This window comes from Adiantum capillus-veneris, chromosome 5 (assembly GCF_014529385.1).
Source record: "Adiantum capillus-veneris isolate H3 chromosome 5, ASM1452938v2, whole genome shotgun sequence".
Taxonomy (NCBI): domain Eukaryota; kingdom Viridiplantae; phylum Streptophyta; class Polypodiopsida; order Polypodiales; family Pteridaceae; genus Adiantum; species Adiantum capillus-veneris.
Window position 1 is genome coordinate 40,986,040 of NC_140935.1, and position 25,368 is coordinate 41,011,407.

Below are 25,368 nucleotides of genomic sequence, written 5' to 3' on the forward strand. Positions count from 1 at the left end.
CGGGAAATTGAGGCTCCGTGTCCAAATCTATGTGGACAAAGAGGACTTCTTTATCCCTCCTCTCAAGCATGAGGATGTAATCCTAGGGGCACCATGGTTTGATCGCATGGCTGCCAATGTTAAATTCCCTAAAAGGAGAATATCCTTTAAGTTCAGGGAAAAATATATGTATATAGATGTTAAGGAAATGGGTAACACTATACCCATTGTAAATACACAAGCTTTCAACAAGTCAATAAAGAGCTCTATTTCCGTGTACATGATTTTTGTTAAAGATTCTCAAAATGAACCTAATGTTTTAGCAAAAGAAAATATACACAATCAAAAGAAATTAGAGTTATCCAATTTTCTCAAGGGGTTTCAAGATGTCTTTATTGACGACATCCCTTGTAAGCTACCTCCTAAATGAGGCAATGATCACCATGCAATTGAACTTCTTCCAGGAAGTTCACCGCCTAACAAACCTCCTTATAGATTTTCTCAAGCTTAACAAGAGGAGATTATGCGGCAAGTGCATGAGTTAGTTGAGAAGGGCATGGTTAGGCCTAGCTCATCTCCATTTTGTTCTCCTGTGCTACTAGTGCAAAAGAAAGATGGCACATATTGTATGTGTGTCAACTATAGAGCACTAAATATGATCACTATCAAGAATAGGTTTCCCATTCCACGGGTAGAAGACCTATTTGATAAGCTACAAGGGTCCACCTACTTCACTAGGATTGACCTAAAAAGTGGCTATCATCAAATAAGGATAGTTGATCAAGACATTGTAAAGACCACATTTCGCACTACATTTGGTCTTTACAAATACATCGTCATGCCTTTTGGCTTGACCAATGCACCAGCCACATTCAACCACTTGATGGAGAATCTATTCAGGCCTCACCAAACCTTTACTAGAGTGTTCTTTGATGATCTCATCATCTACTCTAATTCATTAGATGAACACAAGCGACACCTCCAAGTAATATTTCAAGTTCTAAGAGAGAATAAACTTTATGTTAATCGAAAGAAAATTGAATTTTTCTTGCAAGAGATTTAGTATTTAGGTCACATTATCTCTCAAGATGGCATCCAAATGGATCCATCAAAGTTAGAGGTAATAAAAGGATGGCCTAAACCAAGGAATCTTCATGAGTTAAGAAGCTTTATAGGTATGTGCACATACTATAGACGCTTCATAGAAAACTTCTCACTAATAGCAGGACCATTACATGACCTAACAAATAAAAAAGTTAGCTACACATGGTCTGCCAAGGAGAACAATGCTTTCGAAAATCTTAAAGAAAAGCTTATCTCTCAACCTGTGCTTACCCTACCGGATCTCTCAAAGCCATTTGAGGTCCAATGTGATGCTTGTGGTGATTGCCTTGGAGCTGTTTTGCTTCAAGAAGGGCACGCTATAGGCTGTGAAAGTCGAAGGCTCGATCGACCCTGTGAGCAAGCTCTAGGAATATATGAAAAGGAACTCCTTGCAGTTGTACATGCCTTAGACTCATGGAAGCACTATTTATTGGGGACTCCTTCCATTCTGCGAACGGATCACCAAAGTCTTAAGTAATTCATGACGCAGACCAAGCTCTCCGACAAACAAATGAGGTGGGAAAATTTCCTTTTGAAATTTCATTTTCATATTGCTCACATTGCTGGCAAGCATATTCAAGTAGCCGATGCACTCTCAAGATGGCCGAGAGTGAAAACGGTTTCCATAGCAACTCACAATGATCTATCTTCTATGATAGATGAGTATGCTATTGATCTCAATTTTTAGAGATGCGATTTCAGCCCTTGCACTAGGGAAGAAAGAGGAACCGTTGTCAGGAGTTTTTTTGAGCAAGGGATTGCGCATATGTACATACACATGCATGGTGCATCGAATAAAGGATTACCCAATTTCCATAGCCAGGTGGTTACGTGGGGCCCACATGTGTACAGGTAGGACAACATGTACATAGTGCAGCGATTTTCACTATTATCAATACTAGTGTGTTTTTTCTACAATAAGGAGGAGTTGGTAGCGTGTAAAACTTCTCGAGGAAGCTATCTGCGGGCCGACGATGTGAGGTCAGCAGGTGCGTCAGATGGCATCTAGTGGCGTCAGGAGGGCGAACGAGGTCAATATTTGCACGCGGATGAGGACGGACACAACGTGGGTGTTTTCTTGTGAGAGTTATGCAGAAAGGTCATCATTAGGACCACTTTTTGGGGCCACTTCACGTGGTGGCGAGATGCATTATTGGAAAAAAGATGAGTGCCAGGTGTGCGAATGATGAAAAAAGGTGACAACTATGCACTGCGAGGTCAGTTTTTGGCCTGTTCCGGGTCCGTTTGAGGTCATCTAAAAGGCCAAGGGTGCCCAAGTAATAAAGCTAAGTGTGGGAACTGGAAAAACTGAGAGAAGACCAGAAAAAACGTGGAGAAGAGAAGAGGAACAGCCGCAGGTGTGTTTTTGGTGTTTTTGGAGCCTGTTTTGGCCGTAAACTGCTCATCCGAGGTCGGATTTGAGCACTTTGACATTGTAGACTGGGGTTTTGGGCCGTTTCGGACGCGATGGCGCTGTCCATTTTGCCAAATTCCTCACTCTTTTCCTGCTATTTTTCTGTGTAAGTTTCTCCTATGAGCGAAGTTTCTGCTCTAGTTTGTGATTGTATCTGGCTTATTTTACCTATATTGTGTGAGCTATTTGCCCCATTGGTGTTGGCCCAAGCTCAATTGTATCTAAACATCAGAAATTCTCCTATTTTGAGCTGAGTTTTTTGGGTGTGTGTGTGTGTGTGTGTGTCTCTGTGTGGAGTGGGCAAGTGGATAGTTTCTCTCCTCTCACTCCAGAGGTGTGTTCCCTGTCTCGGCCAGGTGTGTTGTGTAAGCCGAGTTTTGCCCCATAGTGCGTGTGTGTATCTTCCCAAGAGTGTGTGTCGGGTCGTTATAGAGGCTTTGTGTGTGTTTTCATCCCGCTCACATTCTTTTGGCGCCCCCACGGAGGATCTTCTTCGAGTACCTTCTGCTTCGAGCTTCGAGCTTCGAGCTTCGAGCTTCGAGCTTCGGGATTACAGGTTGCAGGTTGCAGATTACAGGTTACAGGGATAGGGACAGATACAGGTACAGGTGATTCACACAGGTACAGGTAGCTGGAGTACAGTGATATACTAGCAGTGATGTCACTTGCAGTTGTTGTGGGAATGCATCACTTGGCGCCTATTTGAGTGCATTGTCTGCTGGATTGTACGTTACTTGTGGAAACTGCCATTGTACGCATTTGTGGAGCCATACTTGGTTGTATTTGGCAGTCCCAGCCATTTCTGAGACTTGGTCTGGAAGATAGTCATTTCTGAGACTTGACTATATGCGATTTGCATTAGCCTTCGTGTGAGGGTCGATAGCGTGAGGTTTTTATTGAGCTGGGGGATTCTCAAATGTAGAGATCCTTTCGGTGATACAGGTAGCTGGAGCACCCTTTTTGTGACCTCGCCATAGGCTATGTACTAGTGAGTCCTATTTGATGCTCCGGTTCTATTGTTGACAGTTTATGCATACATAGACAGTCTATATTTTGGGTTCCTACTGCTCTACTTCTGGGGAAACTCTGTCGAAATTTTCCCAAGTTATGATGGCTGGTTTTTTGGTATTTTGAGCCATTTATGCTGTTATGCTGTTGAAATTTTGGCAAAATCAGAGGATAAGACAACTGTGCTTTCTTGGGAGCTTCATGGTTGGCTTTAATGGATGATCAAAATGGCCCTCAGTTCACTCCTTTTCATTTAACTCAAAGAATTCAGATTAATGTTCATGTGTCCAGGAAGATCTTTTTCCAGCAGCGCATAGTCTTTATGTTTGGGCCAAGAAGATTGAGAGAGATCCTCGAATGTCCTTTGCCTGTTGTAATTCCGATGATCAACTATGAAAACTCATTTGATGTTCATGTGTTTGTTCTCATCTAAAGCTGAGCTCCATTGAAGTTTCTGGGGATTGGGTAGTAAAAAGTTTTGGGTTCTTGCACGTGTGTTTGAAGGGGTCCTCTAGCCATGGCTTTCTCTTATCCGGAGTTTCATGGAAGAAGTGATGAAGATGTGGAAGAATTTTTGGAAAAGATGGAGGTTGCCTGCATTAGCAATTAGATTCATGACCCTACGCAAATGTTACGCCTTCTCCAAATTTGTTTGAAGAGTGATGTACGAGTTTGGTCCAAGGCATTTGAAGAGGAGTTGCGTGCAGCAGATCCACCTATAAGATTGAGTTGGGACAATCTAAGGCATGGATTGGAAGTGGAGTTTGTGAAGATAGAAGATCCTGACAAAGTGTGGCAAGAAGTACAAGGTTTGGTGCAAAAGGAAGGTGAGCCAGTAGATGCGTACATACGTAAGTTTTCATTGGCATGGGAGCGAATGTGCAAGGCTTTAGCACCACAGGTACCCCCGCCTGACATGATGAAGAAGGACAGGTTCTTGGCTGGTCTTTGGGAGAATATACGTTGGAGAGTGGAGCTAAAGAAGCCTAGGACATATGAGGATGCACTAGAGGTAGCAAGGAACAAAGAGTGGAAGCTGAGGAAAATGAGCCAATTAGGGGTGGAGTCTTTGCCAATGAGGTCTGAATTTCAACCTATGGACTCTTTACAAGGTCGTATGTCAGGGGTTCATCATGAACCAGTAGTTCCTGTTACTACTCAAGTTATGCCAGCAGTGGTCACTACAGCAGTGCAAGATGATGGGCTAAGGCAAGACATGAGGCAAATGGTAGATTTGATGAAGAATCTCAGCCTAAACATGCTAGGTCAAGTGGGAAATAATCGAGGTCGAGGGAGGTTTGAAAATCAGCCAGGAGGTGAAGAAAGGCCTAGGAATGGTGTTGGACAAAGCAATGGTAGGTTTTGGAGGCAGACGCCCACATGTTATAATTGTGGAGAGTTGGGTCACATCAGCCCGCAATGTGATAAGCCACCAAGGATGGGGGGAGACATGTATCCATTGCCAAGATAGGTGCTAACTAGGTCAAATGATTATGGCATCGAAATTAAGGGAGACGAAGGAACCAGTGGACTGACCCAGGAGGAAAAGGGAAAGACAAAAGTGCTAAGTGTAGTCACCTTGGAGAAGGCATCAAACCTAGAGGATACATTAGTGATGCCTATTGGGAAGAGGACCACAGAGGATAAGGAAGGAAGAAGTGCCCCAGGTCCTAGTAAGAAGAAAGGAAAGAGCCATGAAGGCGAGGATGTCAAGGCCAAGAGGAAAAGGAGAGCTCGTCGAAAGTTTCATGTTTCAGATTTTCCACTAGGGGATGGGCAATTAAGCTATGACTTGAAGGAGGATCTGACGAGCAGGAAGGCAGATGTTACTTTTGGGCAGCTTATAGAGATGGTGCCTAAGCTAAAGCGACAGTGGAAGAGGATGGTTAACCCCATGGAGAAAGAGCCAGAGAGAGGTCCAGTAAAGGTGTTGGCAATGGATGAGCTACCAAACATTTGTCCAATAGTAGATGTGTGGCATAAAAGGAAAAATTTGGGACAAGGTTATGTGGATGGCGGAGCCCAAATATGCGTCATAACACACTCATGCATTGAGAAGATGGGTCTCACAGTGGCTGGGGTGTCAGGGTTTCGGATCAGATTGGAAAACCATCAAAAAGTAAAATGCTTGGGTGTTGTAAAGAGCTTAGAAGTGGAGGCATATGATGCAAAGGCAGTGGTTGATTTTCATGTGATGCCAGCAGGGTTGGAAGCATATCCTATTATACTGGGCAGACCATGGTTACGTGCAGTGGGAGCTGTTCAGGATTGGCGACATAGTACGATTAGCCTCTATGGAAAGACAGGTACCAAGAAGCTTTATAATATGGACACAAGGAAACGATTAGAGGAGCTTTATGAAGATGAGGATGAGTCTAGTGATGAAGACTCTTCCACGGTGACAGATGAGGACAATGATAGCACTACCAGTAGTGATGAGGATGCTGATGTTGCATTTCTTTTGATGGATAAAGAAATCCAGGAGTGTGGTTTAGTCGTATTTGCGAATGAAGTTGAAGATGAAAGTGAAGGGCCTTATGAAGTGATTGAAGGGTTGATGCAAACCAAGGTTGAGTTGTCAAAGAAGCAGGAATTAATGACACAAATGATTAGTGGAGACCTCTCAACTATGGAGAAGGATATATATTTGCATATGCTGGCTAGTTTTCCTGATTTGTTCATTACTTCATATGAAGAGATGCATATAGAGCTGAAAGAAGGTGCTAAGCCAGTGCGGCAAAGGCTAAGAAGGATGGGTCAAGAGCAAATGGAAGCCTTGCGAGAAAAGGTGGACAAGCTATTGAAGGCAGGGTTCATAGTTCCAATGGAGACCACAGAATGGGTGAGTCCAGTAGTAGTCAGTCCAAAGAAGGATGGGAAGTGGAGGATCTGTGTAGATTTTAAACCCTTAAATGCAGCCACTAAGAATAACCCATATCCTCTTCCATTCATTGATCAGATCTTGGATTCAGTGGCAGGTTATGAGAGGTACAGTGTGTGTGATGGTTTTTCAGGCTATTTTCAATTGAAGATTGCTCTTAAAGACCGCACAAAGACAACTTTTATTACGCCATGGGGCTGCTATTGCTACACAGTATTGCCATTTGGGTTATCAAATGGACCTTCCTTTTATCAAGAGAGAGCAAATTGGGTGTTGGAACCATTCATTGGTAGTTGTGTTAAAGCTTTTATGGATGACTTCTGTGTCTATAGCAGTAGGGCTGATCACCATGAGAAGCTGCAAATGGTATTCGCTCGATATGATGAATGTGGAGGACAACTAAATCCAAAGAAATGTCATCTAGCACAGCCAAGGGTGAAGTTATTGGGCCATATGGTATCAGAAAATGGCATTGAGGCTGATCCAGATAAGGTGAAGTCTATTATTCTTCTTCCATCACCTATGAGTACGAAGCAATTGGCAACCTTTATACACAAAGTGAAGTACATGGCACGGTTTATTCCATTGTCTTCGCAACTTCTTTATCCATTACAGCAAGTGGCAAAGCATGATCCATTGCAATGGGATGACAATTGTGAAGAAGTGTTTCAAGAGGTGAAAGAGGTGTTAGGGGGGTTGTCAGCCATGCAAGCTCTTGATTGGGAGAAAGTTTTTTATGTAAATCCATCAGTAGGGGATGATGCCATTGGAGCCATGCTATTGCAAAAGGGGAAGGGCAGCCATTATATGAGGCCAGTGTATTGTGCAAGCCGAGTGAAGTTGGTAGCGGAGAGAAAGTTATCGGAAGTAGAGCTAGTGATGGCCAGTGTAATATTTGCTTGTCGACGATTTCGTCATTACTTGCTACCACGGCCTTTTGTTTTATTGACGAGTTATGCCTTTTTGCCACAGTTAATTAATGGTATTAACATGTCAAATGTGGTGAAGAAATGGGTAATTGAGCTGCAAGAGTTTGAGTTCTCTTTTCTAGTGGAAGATAGTACAAGGGCTACCCTAGCTGATTTGTTGACCTACAAGGAGAATCCCCTTATTGTTAAGGAAGAGGTGGTGAGAAAGGTAGTTGAAGAAGTGCCACAGATCAGCAATGCACATGTGTTGTTCTTTGATGGTTCATACAGAAAGAGCCACGATGCAGCTTCAGGGGGTATAGCACTTTATGATCCAGAGGGGAAGCTAGTATGCAAGAGAGGGTTCAAATTGGATGCGCATAGTAACAATGAGGGTGAATATGCTACATTGGAAGTCGGATTACACATTTGTTTGAAGTATGGGGTTCGAAGGTTGAGCATAAAAGGTGATGCCTTGTTAGTGGTGAAGCAAGTGCTGGGTGTGTGGAAGAGCAAGAACACCTCATTGAAGGAAATGTGCTTTAGAATTAAAGGCCTGTTAAAAAAGTTTGAAGCATGGAGCATCAGACACACTGAACGTGCTCTAAATGGAGAGGCACATGAAGCAGCTCAAGGCATGATTGGGGAGCTATTCGTGTTGAGGACCAATTTACCTCTTTATCATGGCCGGGAAAGTTTGGCTCAAGAAGAGGAGTTTTTGCTAACAGGAATCATTCCAAAGGAGATTCAGAAGTCTAAGAAGTATGGCTTTGTGCGTAGAGCATACAGGTACAAATTGATTGGTGATGTCTTATACATGAAAGGGGCTGATCTCGTGTTGAGACGTGTACCTTGGCGGGAGGAGCTTTACAGAGTGTTGGAAGAGAATCATGAAGGCGCATGTGGTGGCCATTTTGCTCTAAAGATCACCTTGCATAAGATTTTGCAAGAGGGATATGTATGGCCTAGTTTGCACAAAGATGTTCACCATTGGTGTAGGTCTTGCAATAGGTGTCAAGCATTTGGGAAGAGAGTGTTGAAGCCAGAGCTACGGAAAACCATTATGGCGTTTGATGTGTTTGAAAAGTGGGGGATTGATGCAATAGGCCCGTTACCTATCACAAGCAAGGGCAAAAGCTATATCTTGACGGCAGTGGACTATCTCTCTAGATGGGCAGAGGCTATAGCAGTAAAATAGATCACTGCAAAGGATGTGGCAAAATTTGTGTATGATGAAATATGTTGCAAGTTTGGGGTGCCATTAGAGCTACTTTCAGATAAGGGGCCAGGATTTAGAGCTAAACTGCTAGACTTCTTATGCACAAAGATGAAGATTAGGCACCAGCATACCACTCCTTATTACCCGCAGTGTAATGGCTTAAATGAAAGGTTCAATGGTGAGTTGGTACAAATTCTTTCTAAAGTGACAGAGCACCAAGGAAAGAATTGGGATTTGGAATTGCCTAGTGCATTATGGGCTTACCGTACTTCAGTGAAGACAGGTACAGGGTTTACTCCATTTCATTTGGTGTATGGAAAGGAAGCACTATTGCCTGTGGAGGTAGAGTTGCCTGCGGTCAAGATGTTAGAGAAGTTGCTTGGGCCGCCTAGTGATGCATTCAAAGAGAGGATCTTGCAGTTACAAGAGGTCCAGTTGGATAGGATGAGCGCATTGGAGCATTATGGGCAGATGCAGGATAAGGCTTTGGCAAAGATAAATGAAAAGGTCAAAAGTAAGGGTATCAAGAAACATGACTTGGTTTTGCGCTACAACAGTAAGCTGGACAACACCTTCCAAAAGAAGTTTCAAATTAAGTGGGAAGGCCCTTTCAAGGTAGTGGAGTGTTTTCCAAATGGCACATATCAGCTGGCTAACCTGGATGGTGTTCTACATAAGTCAAGGGTAAATGGATTGCGTCTTAAATTGTATCATGCTAGATTGATGATGGTGGAGCAAGATGAGCTGTCTGTGGAGCAAGCAATGTTGGTGAAGGATGAGGAGACCTGTGATGCGGCGAGTCTCATATCTCTCTTTGCTGCTGCTGATCATGAATGATCTAGCAGGCTAGGGGATGGGCAAATTATGTCAGGAGTTTTTTTGAGCAAGGGATTGCGCATATGTACATACACATGCATGGTGCATCGAATAAAGGATTACCCAATTTCCATAGCCAGGTGGTTACGTGGGGCCCACATGTGTACAGGTAGGACAGCATGTACATAGTGTAGCGATTTTCACTATTATCAATACTAGTGTGTTTTTTCTACAATAAGGAGGAGTTGGTAGCGCGTAAAAATTCTCGAGGAAGCTATCCGCAGGCCGACGACGTGAGGTCAGCAGGTGCGTCAGATGGCATCTAGTGGCGTCAGGAGGGCGAACGGGGTCAATATTTGCACGCGGATGAGGACGGACACAACGTGGGTGTTTTCTTGTGAGAGTTATGTAGAAAGGTCATCATTAGGACCACTTTTTGGGGCCACTTCACGTGGTGGCGAGATGCATTATTGGAAAAAAGATGAGTGCCAGGTGTGCGAATGATGAAAAAAGGTGACAACTATGCACTGCGAGGTCAGTTTTTGGCCTGTTCGGGGTCCGTTTGAGGTCATCTAAAAGGCCAAGGGTGCCCAAGTAATAAAGCTAAGTGTGGGAACTGGAAAAACTGAGAGAAGACCAGAAAAAACGTGGAGAAGAGAAGAGGAACAGCCGCAGGTGTGTTTTTGGTGTTTTTGGAGCCTGTTTTGGCTGTAAACTGTTCATCCGAGGTCGGATTTGAGCACTTTGACATTGTAGACTGGGGTTTTGGGCCGTTCCGGACGCGATGGCGCTGTCCATTTTGCCAAATTCCTCACTCTTTTCCTGCTGTTTTTCTGTGTAAGTTTCTCCTATGAGCGAAGTTTCTGCTCTAGTTTGTAATTGTATCTGGCTTATTTTACCTATATTGTGTGAGCTATTTGCCCCATTGGTGTTGGCCCAAGCTCAATTGTATCTAAACATCAGAAATTCTCCTATTTTGAGCTGAGTTTTTTGGGTGTGTGTGTGTGTGTGTGTCTCTGTGTGGAGTGGGCAAGTGGATAGTTTCTCTCCTCTCACTCCAGAGGTGTGTTCCCTATCTCGGCCAGGTGTGTTGTGTAAGCCGAGTGGTGCCCCATAGTGTGTGTGTGTATCTTCCCAAGAGTGTGTGTCGGGTCGTTATAGAGGCGCTGTGTGTGTTTTCATTCTGCTCACACCGTTTACTTTACAAGATGGTGATCTTCTCTATGGCAATAGACTATGCGTTACTAGCTCACTATGTGAGAAAGTAGTGTATGAATCTCATGCTCCTCATTATGCAGGGCATAGAGGGATCCAGTCTACCCTAAAGGGGATTGAAACATATTTCTATTGGCCTACCATGAAAGCAAATATACAAGAGTATGTTTCTAAATGTGTGGTATGCCAAAAGACAAAGTTTGATAGAGGGAAGCAACTTGGACTGCTTCAACCTTTGCCAATCCCTAATTCACCATGGGAGAGCATATTCATGGATTTTATCTTTGGATTGCCTAAGTCTATCCATGGGAATATGGGAATATGGACGATAGTAGACAGGTTCAGTAAACAAGATCATTTTATATCTGTCAAAAAGACTATCAAAGCCCATCAAATGGCAACCCTCTTCATTTCACAAATCTTCAAGTACCATGGCTTGCCAATGTCCATAGTGTCGGATAGAGATCCTAGAATGACCAGTAACTTCTGGAAGGGTCTCTTTGAGAATTTAGGAATAAGGCTAAACTTCTCTTCGGCCTATCACCCGCAAACGGATGGCCAAAGTGAAATAGCTAACCTAACAATTCTCGATCTACTAAAATCCTATGTAACAGAAGTAGATGAAAGATCCCAATGGGAGAAGTACTTACCCTTAGTGGAGTATGCCTACAATAACATTGTACATACTTCCACGGGAAAATCACCTTTTGAGGTAATTGAGGGGGATCAAAAAGTCCCTTGCTACTTAAGGTACACGGGAAGATCTTCGCTGCAGATGAGTATAGCCGAGACCTACAAGAATCTTTCCAAAAGATTAGGGATGCTATCTCTATCTCATAGCAAAGGAAAAAAGCTACTGCTGACAAGTACAGAAGAGCCCAAGCCTTTAAAGAAAATGATTGGGTCTTACTCAAATTTCCCAAGGCTTGATTAAGATACACGACGGGCAAGAATCCTACGGGACACCAAAAGTACTATGCTAAGTTAGCAAAAAGGTACTATGGTCCCTTCCAGATTCTTAGGCCAATCAATGAGATGGCCTATCAACTCAAGTTGCCCAACCATTGGCTCATACACAATGCTTTCCATGTGATCCTATTAAAGCCTGACAAAGGAGAGCCACCTTAAGAACCAACTATTGAAGACCCACCGGAGATCGAGGACCAAGAAGAGGTGCTGCAACCCGAGTCCATTCTCTGACATGAAGACAAGGTACTAAGAGGCATTAAGACTATCCGATGATATCTTATTAATTTTAAGAATTATCCTTTTGAAGATGCTAGATGGATGCAAGGCATACAATTAAAGGATAACCTAAACCTTGTCAATGCTTACAATGCTTCCCAAGAGTAAGCAAATGTACAAATGTTAAAAATAAACAATTTTTTTTTCTTATAAGACTCTCTTTTTCTTTATTGTGCACAAAAATGAATTAGTATGCATGCTTAGATCAAGTTTGCGGAGATGACGTCTCCCCAAAAGCAAGTAGAGCTTGTCACTCTACTATGGAAGATGATAGGACTAATGTGCAGACATGCTTGTGGCAGCCTCAGGCTCTCAAGTGCCAAATAAACTAGTCATCCATTGTGGAATGATGTCGTAGGGTAACATAGGGATCCTCTACCCGCTAGGAAAAGGACTAATGAATATACTTTATCTTCTCTACCCCATAGTCGAGGACGACTATGATTTCAAGAAAGAGGTAATGTCATAATAATCAATATCTAATTCTCCTAAATGATTTTCTCATGTTAAACTGATCATTTAATATGGGGAAGTGCCAGGGGAGAAAAAGCTAGAATATTGGTTAAGCTAGCAGACCGGCCACTCTAGGGATCCAAAGGGGGAGCCATCTGCAAAAGAGCAATGTGCAACAATGGGCTTAAAAGACCCTAAGGTTCAGCCCATTAAGACTTCCAAAATGCTAAGGTTCCAAAACTCAAAGGTTGTGTCCAAAGGCCAAACACTAGGGAAATTGGATGCTTAGTGTGTGTCACAAAAAGTCTTTGTCAATCCCTACATAGGAGGGGCCGAGTCTTGCAAGTAGGGGATGAGAGAGAAACACACACACACACACACACACACACACACACACACACACACACACACACACACACACACACACACACACACACACACACACACACACACACACACACACACACACACACAAAAGCTCCCTTTACACAAAGGGAATGAGGGACACATGAGAGAAACACACACACACACACACACACACACACACACACACACACACACACACACACACACACACACACACACACACACACACACACACACACAAAAGCTCCCTTTACACAAAGGGAATGAGGGACACATGTCAGCTCCCTAGCCCAGATGCCCACAAGGTGTACCCAATTCTTATTGGATGGCCTTGGAGGTGGACCAATGAGAATTAGGTTAGAGTAAATCTAGTTTAATTAATTTAAAAACACTTCATAAAAGAACCATAGAAGACTATTGGACAGTCTCCCAAGGGCACCAATGAGCATTTAGCAGCCCAATGGCTTGCCTGATTCCTATTGGCCAGGAGGCAAAGGGGTCCAATGAGAGTTTAGTTGAATTAAATAATTACCTAAAGCTCTCACAAAAGGAGAAAGGGGGACACATGTCAGAAGGCTATCACTTATGCTGCTTAATTACCATTGGCTAAGCTTGGGGAGGTCCAATAGGATGCTAGCAAGAGCAAATAGCAAGAGGGGTCGACCAAGAGAGAGAGGGGGCTGATTTTTGCAAGGCATTATCACACACACACACACACACACACTCACACAATCTCATGTGTGAAGTAAAGAAGACTCTCTCTCCTTCTCAAGCTTTAATGGAAAGCTTATCACCTACTCCAAGCTTGTGAGAAGGAAGGCCTACACCAAAAACTCTTGGCTTTGTGATGCAAATCCAACCAAGAGCCAAGCTTCAATGCATGCTCATCTCCTCTACCATGTTAATTACTAAGCTAAGCTATGCTAATATGAGTGATTATGTGAGGAGATATACATCTTTCTCGTAAGAATACTCCTTCCTCTCAATCTACTCTCATACCCTGCTAGCTCTCACCATCTTTGAAGGTGTGTGAGGTCTTGGGTCTGATACCGTGAGGGAATTGATGTTGTGTTTGATAAGTGTTTTGCGTAGTGCATGAAGTTTCCATCTTCATTGCACTAGCTAGTATTGAAGGAACACAAGAAATTGTATTGTAAAATGTCTCTCTTGATGGGAGAAAGAATAATACAAAGCCTTTTGGAGGGGGGACCGCGGCTCCACGTAAATCCGGTCCTCAACTGTTGTCAATTGCTTAATTTCTCTCTCTTTTGAAGTATTGTTCATGCTGTCTAACTAGGTGTTATGCTTTTTGTTGCTCTCTCCACCAAACACTCTTGTTAATCTCATTAGGAATCTATTCTAATGAAATGCTCACTATGTTCATGATATTTTCCGCTACACACAAGTTACTAGGCCATTAAATGTTACAGGTTTTGCGCGGCTGACGGCTGTTCCTAGTAGCTACACACCACTAACTACTCCTCTAGGACTCACTCCAGTTGACACTCCTCACTTCGGGGCCCAAACTCCAGTGGAGACACTTGACGTCCGTACCCCCATCGACACGCCGTTAGAGACCTCTGCCGAGACACCCAGATTCATGCGTCACCGGCGAGAGGGCTTGCCTTACTCCGTCGACTTCAACGGTGGCATCATCTTGGATGATGAAGGCAAGAAGGTGATCTCGCGCATGCGCGGTCTTTGCTCTCAGGTGTTTAGACACTACATACTAAACACCTGGAGTGAAGTACCAAGTGATTTAAAAGGCAGAGTCATCAGCATGCTGCATGACAAGTTTCCCGTTTCAACACGGGATGACGCTTCAATGAAGACCCGATGAAGGTTCGAATGCGCGAATACTGCAAGCACAAGCGTTCAGAAATGCAAAAAGCAATTAAGCATGGGTGGAACAGACCAGATGGGCTGGCCAAAGAAGATTGGAAGAATGCAAAGAAAGCAGCGCACGAGAATCCCGACAAGTGGAAGCAACAAAAGGAGGCAGCCAAAGCGCCAGTAGAGGCAGGGAGCTCGCACCACTTGGGGAGCGATGGGTGGGCATCATTTGAGTCCGATTTTGTAAGTGTTTTTGCATTGCTCTTTAGGTTTGATTGTTTAGGGTTTAGGGGTTTAAATTCTAACATAATGGATTCTTTGTATGTTTTGTCAGTGGTCGATGACAAGACGTGACCCCACACCGTACGAGCACGAATACGTAAGCAGGAAGGGCTTAAACGCCTTGATAGACATTCTAAGTTCTCACGGCGGTATGGTTAGTATTAGGGTTTACTCTTTTCTATTTGTTGTATTGTTTTATAAATTATATGTTTATACTTACAAAAAGCTGTCTTATTGTTTTTGTTTGCAGAATTTGACAGATACCCGCTTGGACGCGATGAGACATCTGATTAGACGACGTCAGTCTAGCCGTAGCTAGATAACATTAGTTTTCTTTTGTCATAGCATATGTATCATGAGATGACATTTATATATCTTTTTGTAACTATTTGAAAACCATGTATATTTTTTCAATAATGACAATGGTGTTGTAACTACTACATTTGTGCAAAGTTTAACAATCAAGTGACTTTGCCTATGATGTGTACAATTGTCATTGGTTTACTTTCATCAATTTACTTTTGTCAGTTTTGTATCTTTATTCTACAAACAATACTATGGATGATGGAGTTAATGGTTATATTGTCTTGTGGGTGACTACTTTGGGTATATGTCTAAGCTTGCACTTTCTTTCAAAGGTGAATCTGGGGTTATCTTGGATTCATTTAGGTTTACTCTATTATTGAAACATTCAATATGGTTTTCTTTCTCTCGGACGTCGCTATATAAGGCTTTGCAGCGTCGCTATGAATGTCCCTATAGGTGGCCTGTAAACGTTGCTATGATCGTCGCTATAGATGTCGCTATATAGCGACGTCTATAGTGACGCTCATAGCGACGTTCCCGTCTATAGTGACGCTCATAGCGATAGTTTTAGCGACGTCGGAGAGTATTCAATGTATTTTCATCGCTAACAGCCTCACAAGTGCACACAACCTCTTGTAGTGTGTGTAGGCTAGATCAAATATTAGAATTACTAGTCATGGTAACTTTAAAGCATCACAACTTTATATTTATTTCTCAAAAAATAGAAAAAATGATTTTTTAAAGATTTTTAATCTTCCTTGCACTGCTCGAGAATAGCCTTGTAGTTTGCATACAAGTCAATTGTACTCTAGCTTTGAGGTCAAATGCTATCACTTTTATATTATTACAATAGTGATTGATATCATATCAATTGATACAATATCCACCAATAGTCTATTGATAGATATGTACGCAAATATAAAAGGTTTCAAAAGATGTCTCTTAGTAATATACCAATAGTCTATTGATTATAGGTACGCAAATATAAAAGGTTTCAAAAGATGTATCTCTTAGGAATAGAACGAATAATGGGAATGAAATGTATAATTTGGCCATTACTTATTTACATATAAGAGGTTTCTTGGATAACAATTATTTAATACAAGCATGGAAGACCCTCCAAAATGTTAAGAAGGACAATGGACTCGATGGAAAAGCACAAAATCAAAAGGTCAAAGTATGGGAAGCTTTGGATGTAGTGTTTCCTCTCACACTTCAAGAAAGAGTGCAACAAATTCTAGAATGCTATAGTTTTCAAATCTCATTTGCACATGATATTGCTAGTTTATGGCATTACTTGCACTTAAAACTACTAAATTTTTTCACTTTTTTATTCAATATATTTGCTATAATCACACTCCTTGATTTATAAATAAATGTAGAAAATTGTTTATATGGTTAACCCAAAGTATATTGGAAAAGTCTCAATACTAACCAAGAACAAAGTTTTTGAAGCAGAATATACATGGAAGAGGTGCACACATCACAAATAGCTTGCTTAAAGAATTTTAATGGTTTTGCACACTAGTGTGGCATAGGACTAGATCATATTAAGCCAAAAAAATTATTAGAAATTTGAGATATTTGTAAAAATTTACTCTATCCCTCTCTCTCTCTCTCTCTCTCTCTCCCTCTCTCCCTCTCTCTCTCTCTCTGTCTCTAGCTCCCTTTATCTCTTTACATTTCTTTTTTGTCTCTATGTCTTTCCAGCTCTCTCTCTCTCTAGCTCTCTTTCTCTCTCTCTCTCTCTCTACCTTTCTACTTTCTCTTTACTCCTCTCTCTCTCTCTCTCTTACTCTCTTGAGCTCTTTTTCTCTCTCTAGTCTATTTTTTGTTATCTCTCTCTCTCTCTATCTCTCTCTCTCTCTCTCTCTCTCTATCTATTCTCTTCTTCTTTATCTGTATCTATACTTCATCTCTCTCACTATAAGAGGAGTAGTCTATAACCGCACATTGCCGTGAAAAAACAAAGGAAAATGGAGAGAGAAAAAATTATGTGCGCGGCAATAACCGCGGCTCATAACGCGGTAGTGGTTTGGAAGCAATAAGCGTGATAATAGCATCGGGTATATTATCACAGATGTTACTATGACTATTGCTGCTATTATTACCGCTAAACGGCCATTCAAAAATAAAGGTGCTCAGCAGGGCCACCCAAAATTGGTGGCCCAAATGAGCACCTTTATTTTTGACCTGCATAAAACAATGAAACATCAATTGTTTTTTAAGTATACAAAAAAACAAAAGAATTGAAATTGAATTTACTTTACCTTAACACTTTAATTGCAGAAGATCAACTATTTAAAAAGGTTACAAATAAAATGTAAATAGTTGTATATACATTGTGCCACAATTGGACTTTATGAAAGTTTGGATAAATATTTTTCTATCTAATCCTCTTCGTTCTTGTCGTCGTCTAGAGGTATGTACGTTTGATCAGCTTGACTCTACATAAACCCAAACCAAATTAAACAATTATCAACAGATCAAAACAATTGATACAAAATTACTTGTTTAAACTTAGCACTTATAGTGATCGAACAACTGCGTTGAATTGCTTGCGAGAGATGTGGTTGTTCTTGAACAACCATCGCCAAGTATCAAATTCTGTATGTCGCTCCCGATACTTGACCATCTCTCTGGTTGGTCGAGTAAGAGTGATATTTTTCTAAGTTAGCAATAACAATAACAAATCATCATCTACAATCTTTATAGTAATCGATTTAGGCTATAATTTAATCAATCTTACATATTTGTCCTTCCAGACTGCCTTGCCTCTTGAGAAATACAACAATAGTCTATTGATTGATAGGTACGCAAATATAAAAGGTTTCAAGAGATGTATCTCTTAGTAATACGAACGAATAATGGGAATGAATGTATAATTTGGCCATTATTTACATATACGAGGTTTCATGGATAACAATTATTTAATACAAGCATGGAAGACCCTCCAAAATGTTAAGAAGGACAATGGACTTGATGGAAAAGCACAAAATCAGAAGATCAAAGTATGGGAAGCTTTGGATGTAGTCTTTCCTTATGGTGATAACTCGTTGGGGAAAGAATGACCTCTCACACTTCAAGAAAGAGTGCAACAAATTCTAGAATGCTATAGTTTTTGAATATCATTTGCACATGATATTGCTATTTTATGTCATTACTTGCACTTAAAACTACTAAATTTCTTCACTTTTTTATTCAATATATTTGCTACAATCACACTCCTTGATTTATAAATAAATGTAGAAGATTGTTTATATGGTTAACCCAAAGTATGAAAGTCCCACTACTAACCAAGAACAAAGTTTTTGAAGTTTTTGAAGCAGAATATACATGGAAGAGGTGAGGAATCCCAAATCCCGAGCAGGTTTTTTCGAGCGATAACTAAACTGAGCAAAATTAGCAATGTACTATTTCAAAAAGCCCAAACTAGTCAAGGTACTTCTACATATTTCAATAATCATTCACATATGTGTTTTTATTTTGTTCTTACACTCTATCCAAGCCTAGATAGAGGTGGTGGATATTAAGTGGACATTAAGTTGAAAATATGCAATGGTAACGCGTTGCAAAGGAGATAAAGGATTTAGCTAATGAACAATTAGGAACTTCTCTTTATTATTAATGTGGCTGCTATTTCTTGTGTCAGAATGCAGTGACAAAGGGATGAGTGTGTATAATGCAGCTCATAGAAGCAAAACCTATTTTAGAACACAAGGGACAAGCTTATTAGAGTAAGGGTCCTCATAAACTAATTTCAAACCCAAGAAGTCACAAGGTATGGAACTAGGAACGGTCGCCATGGGCTTGTTCAAAAAAGCATTATGACGGTAGCCAACATGTTTTCATTGCAATTTTTACCACTAGAACATCCATCTCAATCCTAGTTGTGTGCCATCTCTTTGTGTGCGTGTGCCCATATACCCCACTATGCCCCTTGCAAGTTTTTGAGTGATGTCATTTGATTATGATCAATCTTTTTTTCTTCACATTTTTATCCGGTTGATATAGCAAAGACAATAGCTCTTGCCAATTAGGTGGTAGCTCTATGTCAATAAGGGCTCGCAACAGACCCTCCTCCTCGTGTTCCAAATCCCTACCAAAAGGAGTAGGTAGCTAGGGAGGAACCCACATATATCCATTGCATTCTAAGCTAGGATCCCTTGTCATGTATCGTCATGCCACATTGGGTATATTAAAAAAATCATGGGGATGGAGTCGAGCCATCATTCTAGGGCTGTGAGTCTAACGCATTAGCATTATGTTACCTAGGTGGGGGGTGACCAAAGCAAAGGCCACCCTGAAGTAATGTTAGTTATCTATATTTATCAAAAGTGGATTTCCTTGAGATACGAATAATATCTAAAAGGCCATAGTCAGAGAAAACAGGGCAATAGATTTTGTTAAGGCAAAGCTTGGAGTAATAGAACCGAATAATTGTTTGGCTAATGATAGATTTCACGCCACAGGGCTTGTCAAAGGACTAAATACATTTCAAATACCCACTGCTGTTCCTTTTGTCATTCTCAAGTTCATCCTTGCTATTATCTTTTTTGGGAAGTAGGAAGGGGCAAAGCCATGAAATTCCCCCCAGTGCTTCCTATTCTCTGTGGTCATTGTTGCCCGGCCCAGTATCTTGACCGTTCCCTTCATTTTCGGAACTAGTGTCTTCCTCCATATTTGGTCCACTATAGAAGGGGTGGCAACATGTAGTTGAATCTTAATTCATGTTTGACTTTGTCTCCTTCAGGAGTGGAGTTGTCATCTTTGATTTCATTAGTATCCCCTCCAAACACCTCTTCCCATAATGGCGCCCCCGAAGATGATGGAGGAGGAGGAAAAAATATTAATCTTCTATCGACATCGAGCCTTTTTGGGCGTTTTGCCGGCCCTGATGACAGGAGGACTCCGCTTCCTTCTTGTCTTCTAAATTGTCGGAATTGGAAGAATAGAAGTCATAAGGGAAACCCTTGTACTTTGTGAATACCCTAAACCCATTTCTTATCCCCTGGGAAGGAATCCCTCACAATATAGATACAACATTCAATATGAGCTTTCAAGTCACTATAAAGTAACATTGTACAAGAAAACCTCAAAACAATGAGGGTGCTTGTTTTAGGTAGCCGAGTTCACTCGAAACCCCCGACTGCCAATCATGGAGAGGGTTAGGCTTTTTGAAGTTTCAATTGTTGTCAACGTCCTCTTCTTCTCTGAAGACACTCCTCTTGTGAGCCATTCAAATTTCAATAGTCCATATATTGAAATAGAAGCCCCACAATGCACACTTTAAGCAAGGCACTATCCATAATAAGATCAGGGCTAAAAAAATACATAATGAGGGCAAACTTGAAGTTCTCTCGGGTTTTTAAGTCAAAATTTGAAGATTTTGCTATTTACACTAAAACTTGTGTAAATTTCTCCGTTTTTTGCTCAAAATCTAATCGCGAAGTCAGCATTGGACTCTGGTTTTTTTCTAGGGAAAATTACCAAAATACCCCTCTAATTTGTGGAAATTCGCAAAATACCCTTGTATCTAATTTTGTTGGATTGTTCAAGATTTCCTAATCTTTATTCTTTTTGACAATTGAGATTTGTTTTTGAGTGACTATCATGTAATTTGTCGTCGCAAAAGAAGGTAATTATGTCTAAAAATAATGAAGCAATTCATCTCCAAATCCTAGAAAACCAACTCAAATTCTAGTTTTAGCATCTTGTATGATAGACAATCAGTTTTCTTATAAAAAGCTACAAAAAAATTTATTTTTAGAGAAATTTACTCTCACAACCAAAGTTATTTTGGGAATTTTGGAAAATTTGAAGAGCATTTTGGGAATTTATGACAAAATATTGGGGGTATCTTAGGAATTTTTAAAATTTGAGGGGTATTTTGGTAGTTTTTTCTTTTTTAACATTAAAATTTCCAAATCGCTCTCTCTTTCTCGCTCTAGGCGTGGGTAGCTACTACAGGGAGGTTTGCTTCTAGATTTTTTTTGAAAAGTGGCAGTCTGGACGTCTCTCTCACACACTCGCTAGCCTTGCGACGTCACTATGAGAGATGTTGGCATTCATGCGCTCGTTGCTAACTGCAGGCTGGTTACTTGTATTGCTGCTTTCCCCACCACACATGCGAATAGTAGCTCATGTTTAAGGTCTAGCATTGGTTGCATGTGCTCTCAAGTTGCAACCAGGTCCTCTCTCTCTCTCTCTCAAGTCGCATATGATTGCCTTTGAAAGTTTGAAGTCAAAACACAGAGCACAAAGCGTGAAACTCCCAACACTATAATAAGCTACACAATGGCACACCACACTATCCAGATGTCTCTCTCTCTCTCTCTCTCTCTCTCTCTAGCAGTGCACACCTGCGTGGACTGCTAGAGAGAGTTTTGATTCTAGAAGTTTGTTTGAAAGCTGAGGAGGCCGCACTGTGCAGACCGTAGAGTCGTAGATCTCTCTCTCTCTCTCTCTTTGTGTGTGTGTGTGTGTGTGTGTGTGAACTACTCTAAAAAACTCAATGCTAGTTGCTAGTAGATACTACATACATACCAAACTTAGGTTGCCAACTTGACCAATAATGAGAACCGTTCATGGCTCACCAAAATCTGGAACCAGGTGCTCTTATCGCATCTACACTAGCTGACGATTAGTAAGTACGCCAATATGTGTGCTCTCTAATCTCTCTCTCATTTATCATTCTTCCTCTAGGAGTCCACGCCGCCGTGGACAGCTAGGAATAGATTTGATTTAGAAAAAAAGTGTGAATTTGTGAAAGGAGACGATCTCTCTCTTGGGATGGTTTCCTACGACGTTAAAACTCTCTTCTTCTTCTTCTTCTTCTTCTTCTTATTCTTCTTCTTCTTCTCTCTCTCTCTCTAGGATTCCACGCTGTTGTGAACAGCTAGAGAGTGTTTTGATTTAGATAAATGTGAAAGGAGATGAGAAAATCTCTCCATGTCTAAAAATATACATTTTTAATTTTTCTCTAACCGGTGACAATAAGGGAAAACTTGAAAGTTCTTTTCTAACATTGGATCTCTCTCTCTCTCTCTCTCTCTCTCTCTCTCTCTCTCTCTCTCTTTCTCTCTCTCTCTCTCTCTCTATCTATCTATACTAGTCCACGTCAGCATGGACAGCTAGAGAGAGATTTGACTTAGAATTTTTTTTGAAAGGGGACTTCTCTCTATCTACTACCAGTCCATGCCTGCGTGAACATATAGAGAGAGATTTGATTTAGGGTTTGCCTTGAAAGGAGTCTAGGATGTCTTTCTCTCTCTTTCTAAAAGCCCATGCCAATGTGGATTGCTAGAGAGAGATTCGATCTAGAAATTTTTTTTGTGAATGGCTAATCGGTAACAGTCCTTTGTTTTAGAGTTTTTTCTTCAAGAGATCGAACACTTCCTGAGTATGCCTTTAAGACTGGGTTCTGAACACCTAGCAGTAGAGAGCAAGGGTCCAGGCTGGAGAAAAATGTTTGGTCGACAGAGAAAAACACCTCTTTTGGACCCACAAGAACTTCGGCGGCACCCTCCCCCTCAGAAATGAGAACCTATCAAGCACTTTGTAGCGGAAAACGTGTAGAATGCAATTCAAATCTCTCGCTTGCATTAGAATGTGCTTCCAACTTTACACTACGTTAATTTTATCGACTGATTCATTTTCTTCTATTTTTAATAGAATTGTTGCCTCCATCGCTTGTGAGCAAGAAGCCCACTCCTCTATAAAAGACCTTATCTATGAATGTTTTACTAATAAAATACACCCTTTTTCACCTCATTTTTTTTTTCCTAAATCCATTTTATGGTCCCTTTTGGAGTTAGATAAAAGATCTCAATTTTGTATCAGGCTCATTTTAACCCAGCCAAAGGCTTGGTTTGACAATGGGATGGCGGAAAGGATGTGTTGTTTGCAATGCATTCACAATAAAAAATATTGTCCCCTTCTGGGCCGAACAATTTTTGGTTGATATCCCCCCCCCCCCCCCCCTCCCCCGACCCTTACAAAGCGAGAAGATAGTAACCATGTAGTGTGCCAAATGGGCTCCAATGGCATTCTTGTTGTCACCATAGACCATTGCATTTTTTTGAGATTTTTTCATCTAGGATAGTTGCCACTTCCACCTTAACTTGACATAGCAAGGGAGAGATGGAGAGCCAAACACCTCCCTCTTCCATCACAATATCTAAATCCACTTTAATTCCCAAATCTTCTAGTTTTAATGACAAGCTGGCAAACTCTCTCTGCCTTCTTGATCCTCTCAAAACTTGGATTGATTGTCGATGTAGAGCTCTTGTAGCGGCAATAGACAAGTTGCTATTGTGCAGCAAGATTTTATCCTCTCTCATGTGAAACCTACACACACATAGCTTTCAGCGATGAGCTTGCTTCATATACAGATATAAAAAATGATGCATCAGCAAGGCTTATTATTGGAAGGGGTCGTGTATGACAGGAGGAGGCGAGGAGGGCAGAAGGCGTAGAGGGCGACTATAGGATTAAGAGAGCGACGACGAAGCAGGCAACAATTTCAAAAAATAAAGTCTTGTCAAGTTTTTGATTTTTTTTTTCTGGGAAACTCTTTATGACCGCACGTCAGTGCGTGCTCCTTGCAGTAGGAAAAGTTTGATGCTCTATCCCCCCCCCTCTCTCTCTCTCTCTCTCTCTCTCTCTCTCTCTCTCTCTCTCTCTCTCTCTCTCCCCCCCCCCCCCCCGCCCCTTTTTTTCTCCAAGCTACCAAAATAGTGTTCGGGAAAAATGTGCCTCAGCATAATATCGTGCCATTTTCAATTTCAAAAATGCCGGGCAAGGAAAAAGGAGAAATTCTGCCCCAAAAATAGAGAAAATTAGTGTAAAAACCAAAAAAGAAACCTAATTTTCTCTCTTGGAAAATTCAAGAAAGGGAATTTTGTATGTTTGGAAAAATGATTTTTCCTTTACACTGTACCAAAACAACACATTCTCCAAATTGTAACACCTCAAATAGTTTGAATATAACTACTTTTGTTGGAGGGTCGTGCGCATGCCGGTGTGTGGTCCTTGTAGCAAATATTGGCGTACGGCAAACTTTGATTCTCGCCCTTGCTATAGAGTACTTGGGGCAAAGTTTAACACCGGCGAGCTCGTCCATCCTCGTTGTAGGTTGTTTCCTGTCTCTCTCTCTCTCTCTCTCTCTCTCTCTCTCATCCCACTTCAGTCCAAATGGATGCTAAGCGCTTAGCAACGAGAAAGAACCTGTGGAAAATTCCCCTACAGAGGAAGGTGATGATGCAAGACCTGCAATTGAGGAGGAAGACACGGGTGCCGCATCATCAAGCTAGATGCCCTTGCTGTCAGTACCAGCAAGGAGAATGATAATGTTCTCATTGACCTAAAGGCCAATTAGCTATACCAATTTGATAAGGACGACAACCAGTGGAAAGATAGAGGTATGGGGCAGGTGAAGCTACTCTAGCATAAGAAGACCAAACGTTAAATTGGTCATGAAATTTATGTAAATCACACAATCGTTCCCTTTATAAGCTACTTGTAGGAACATTAGGATAGTGACAAGGCTTGGGTCTGGCATGCCTCTGATTTTGCAGAAGGAGAGTTGAAAGATGAAATGTTTTGCATTTTCTTTGGGAGTGTGGAAAATGCTAAAGCATTTACAAAAAGCTGTTGAGGCTGCTAAAAAGGAGATGTCAGGCACCCCAAGGAGGTGGGTGAGTTTCTTGAGGGGATAAAAGTTGGAGACAAGGAGGCCAAGAGTGAAAAAGTGAAGGAGGAACTTTGGCACCGGCCATCCTTACTTGGTCTATGAAACCCAGCTTTGATGGAGAGTTACTCAAACCATCATTGAGTACTACCATAATTGCGATGATGTACAGCTGCATGACAAGCACCAATTGGTGCTGGAGATCGTATCGCTAATCGTGCAGTATAGGTAGAGAGAAATAATGTAGCAGTGATGCCTATATATGAGTCCCTCACCTTCTGTGATGCTGACGTTGAGCCACGTTGCAATGTGCAACCTCAATGCTTGTGAGGCCCAATGATGTGCGACATTGCAAAGGCAGGCAACACCTAAGCACCTTTCACTTATACATGATATGGAATGTAAAATTAAGAGTAGACATAGCACAACATGGGTTGATGCCATTTAGATATTTGCTCGGGTTTTAGTTCGCTCAAAAAATCTTGCTCGGGCTATGGTAAGACTCGGGTCACAGACTCGGGTCACAAGGGGATGTGTTGTGACTCAAGAGTGACTAAAAGACAGGGCCGAGGGCTACACATTGAAATAGTGGCAAAAGAGGAGGAGGCCGAGAGATGCACAAGGATTGGAGGTGGCCAAAGCTAGTAG

General features: G+C 41.5%; 1 pseudogene; it reads left to right on the forward strand.

The window, feature by feature from the left end:
* Nucleotides 1-21,616: 21,616 nt before the first annotated feature.
* Nucleotides 21,617-24,825, forward strand: LOC147457193 (ran-binding protein 1 homolog b-like; annotated as a pseudogene).
* The last annotated feature ends 543 nt before the right edge of the window (nucleotides 24,826-25,368 follow it).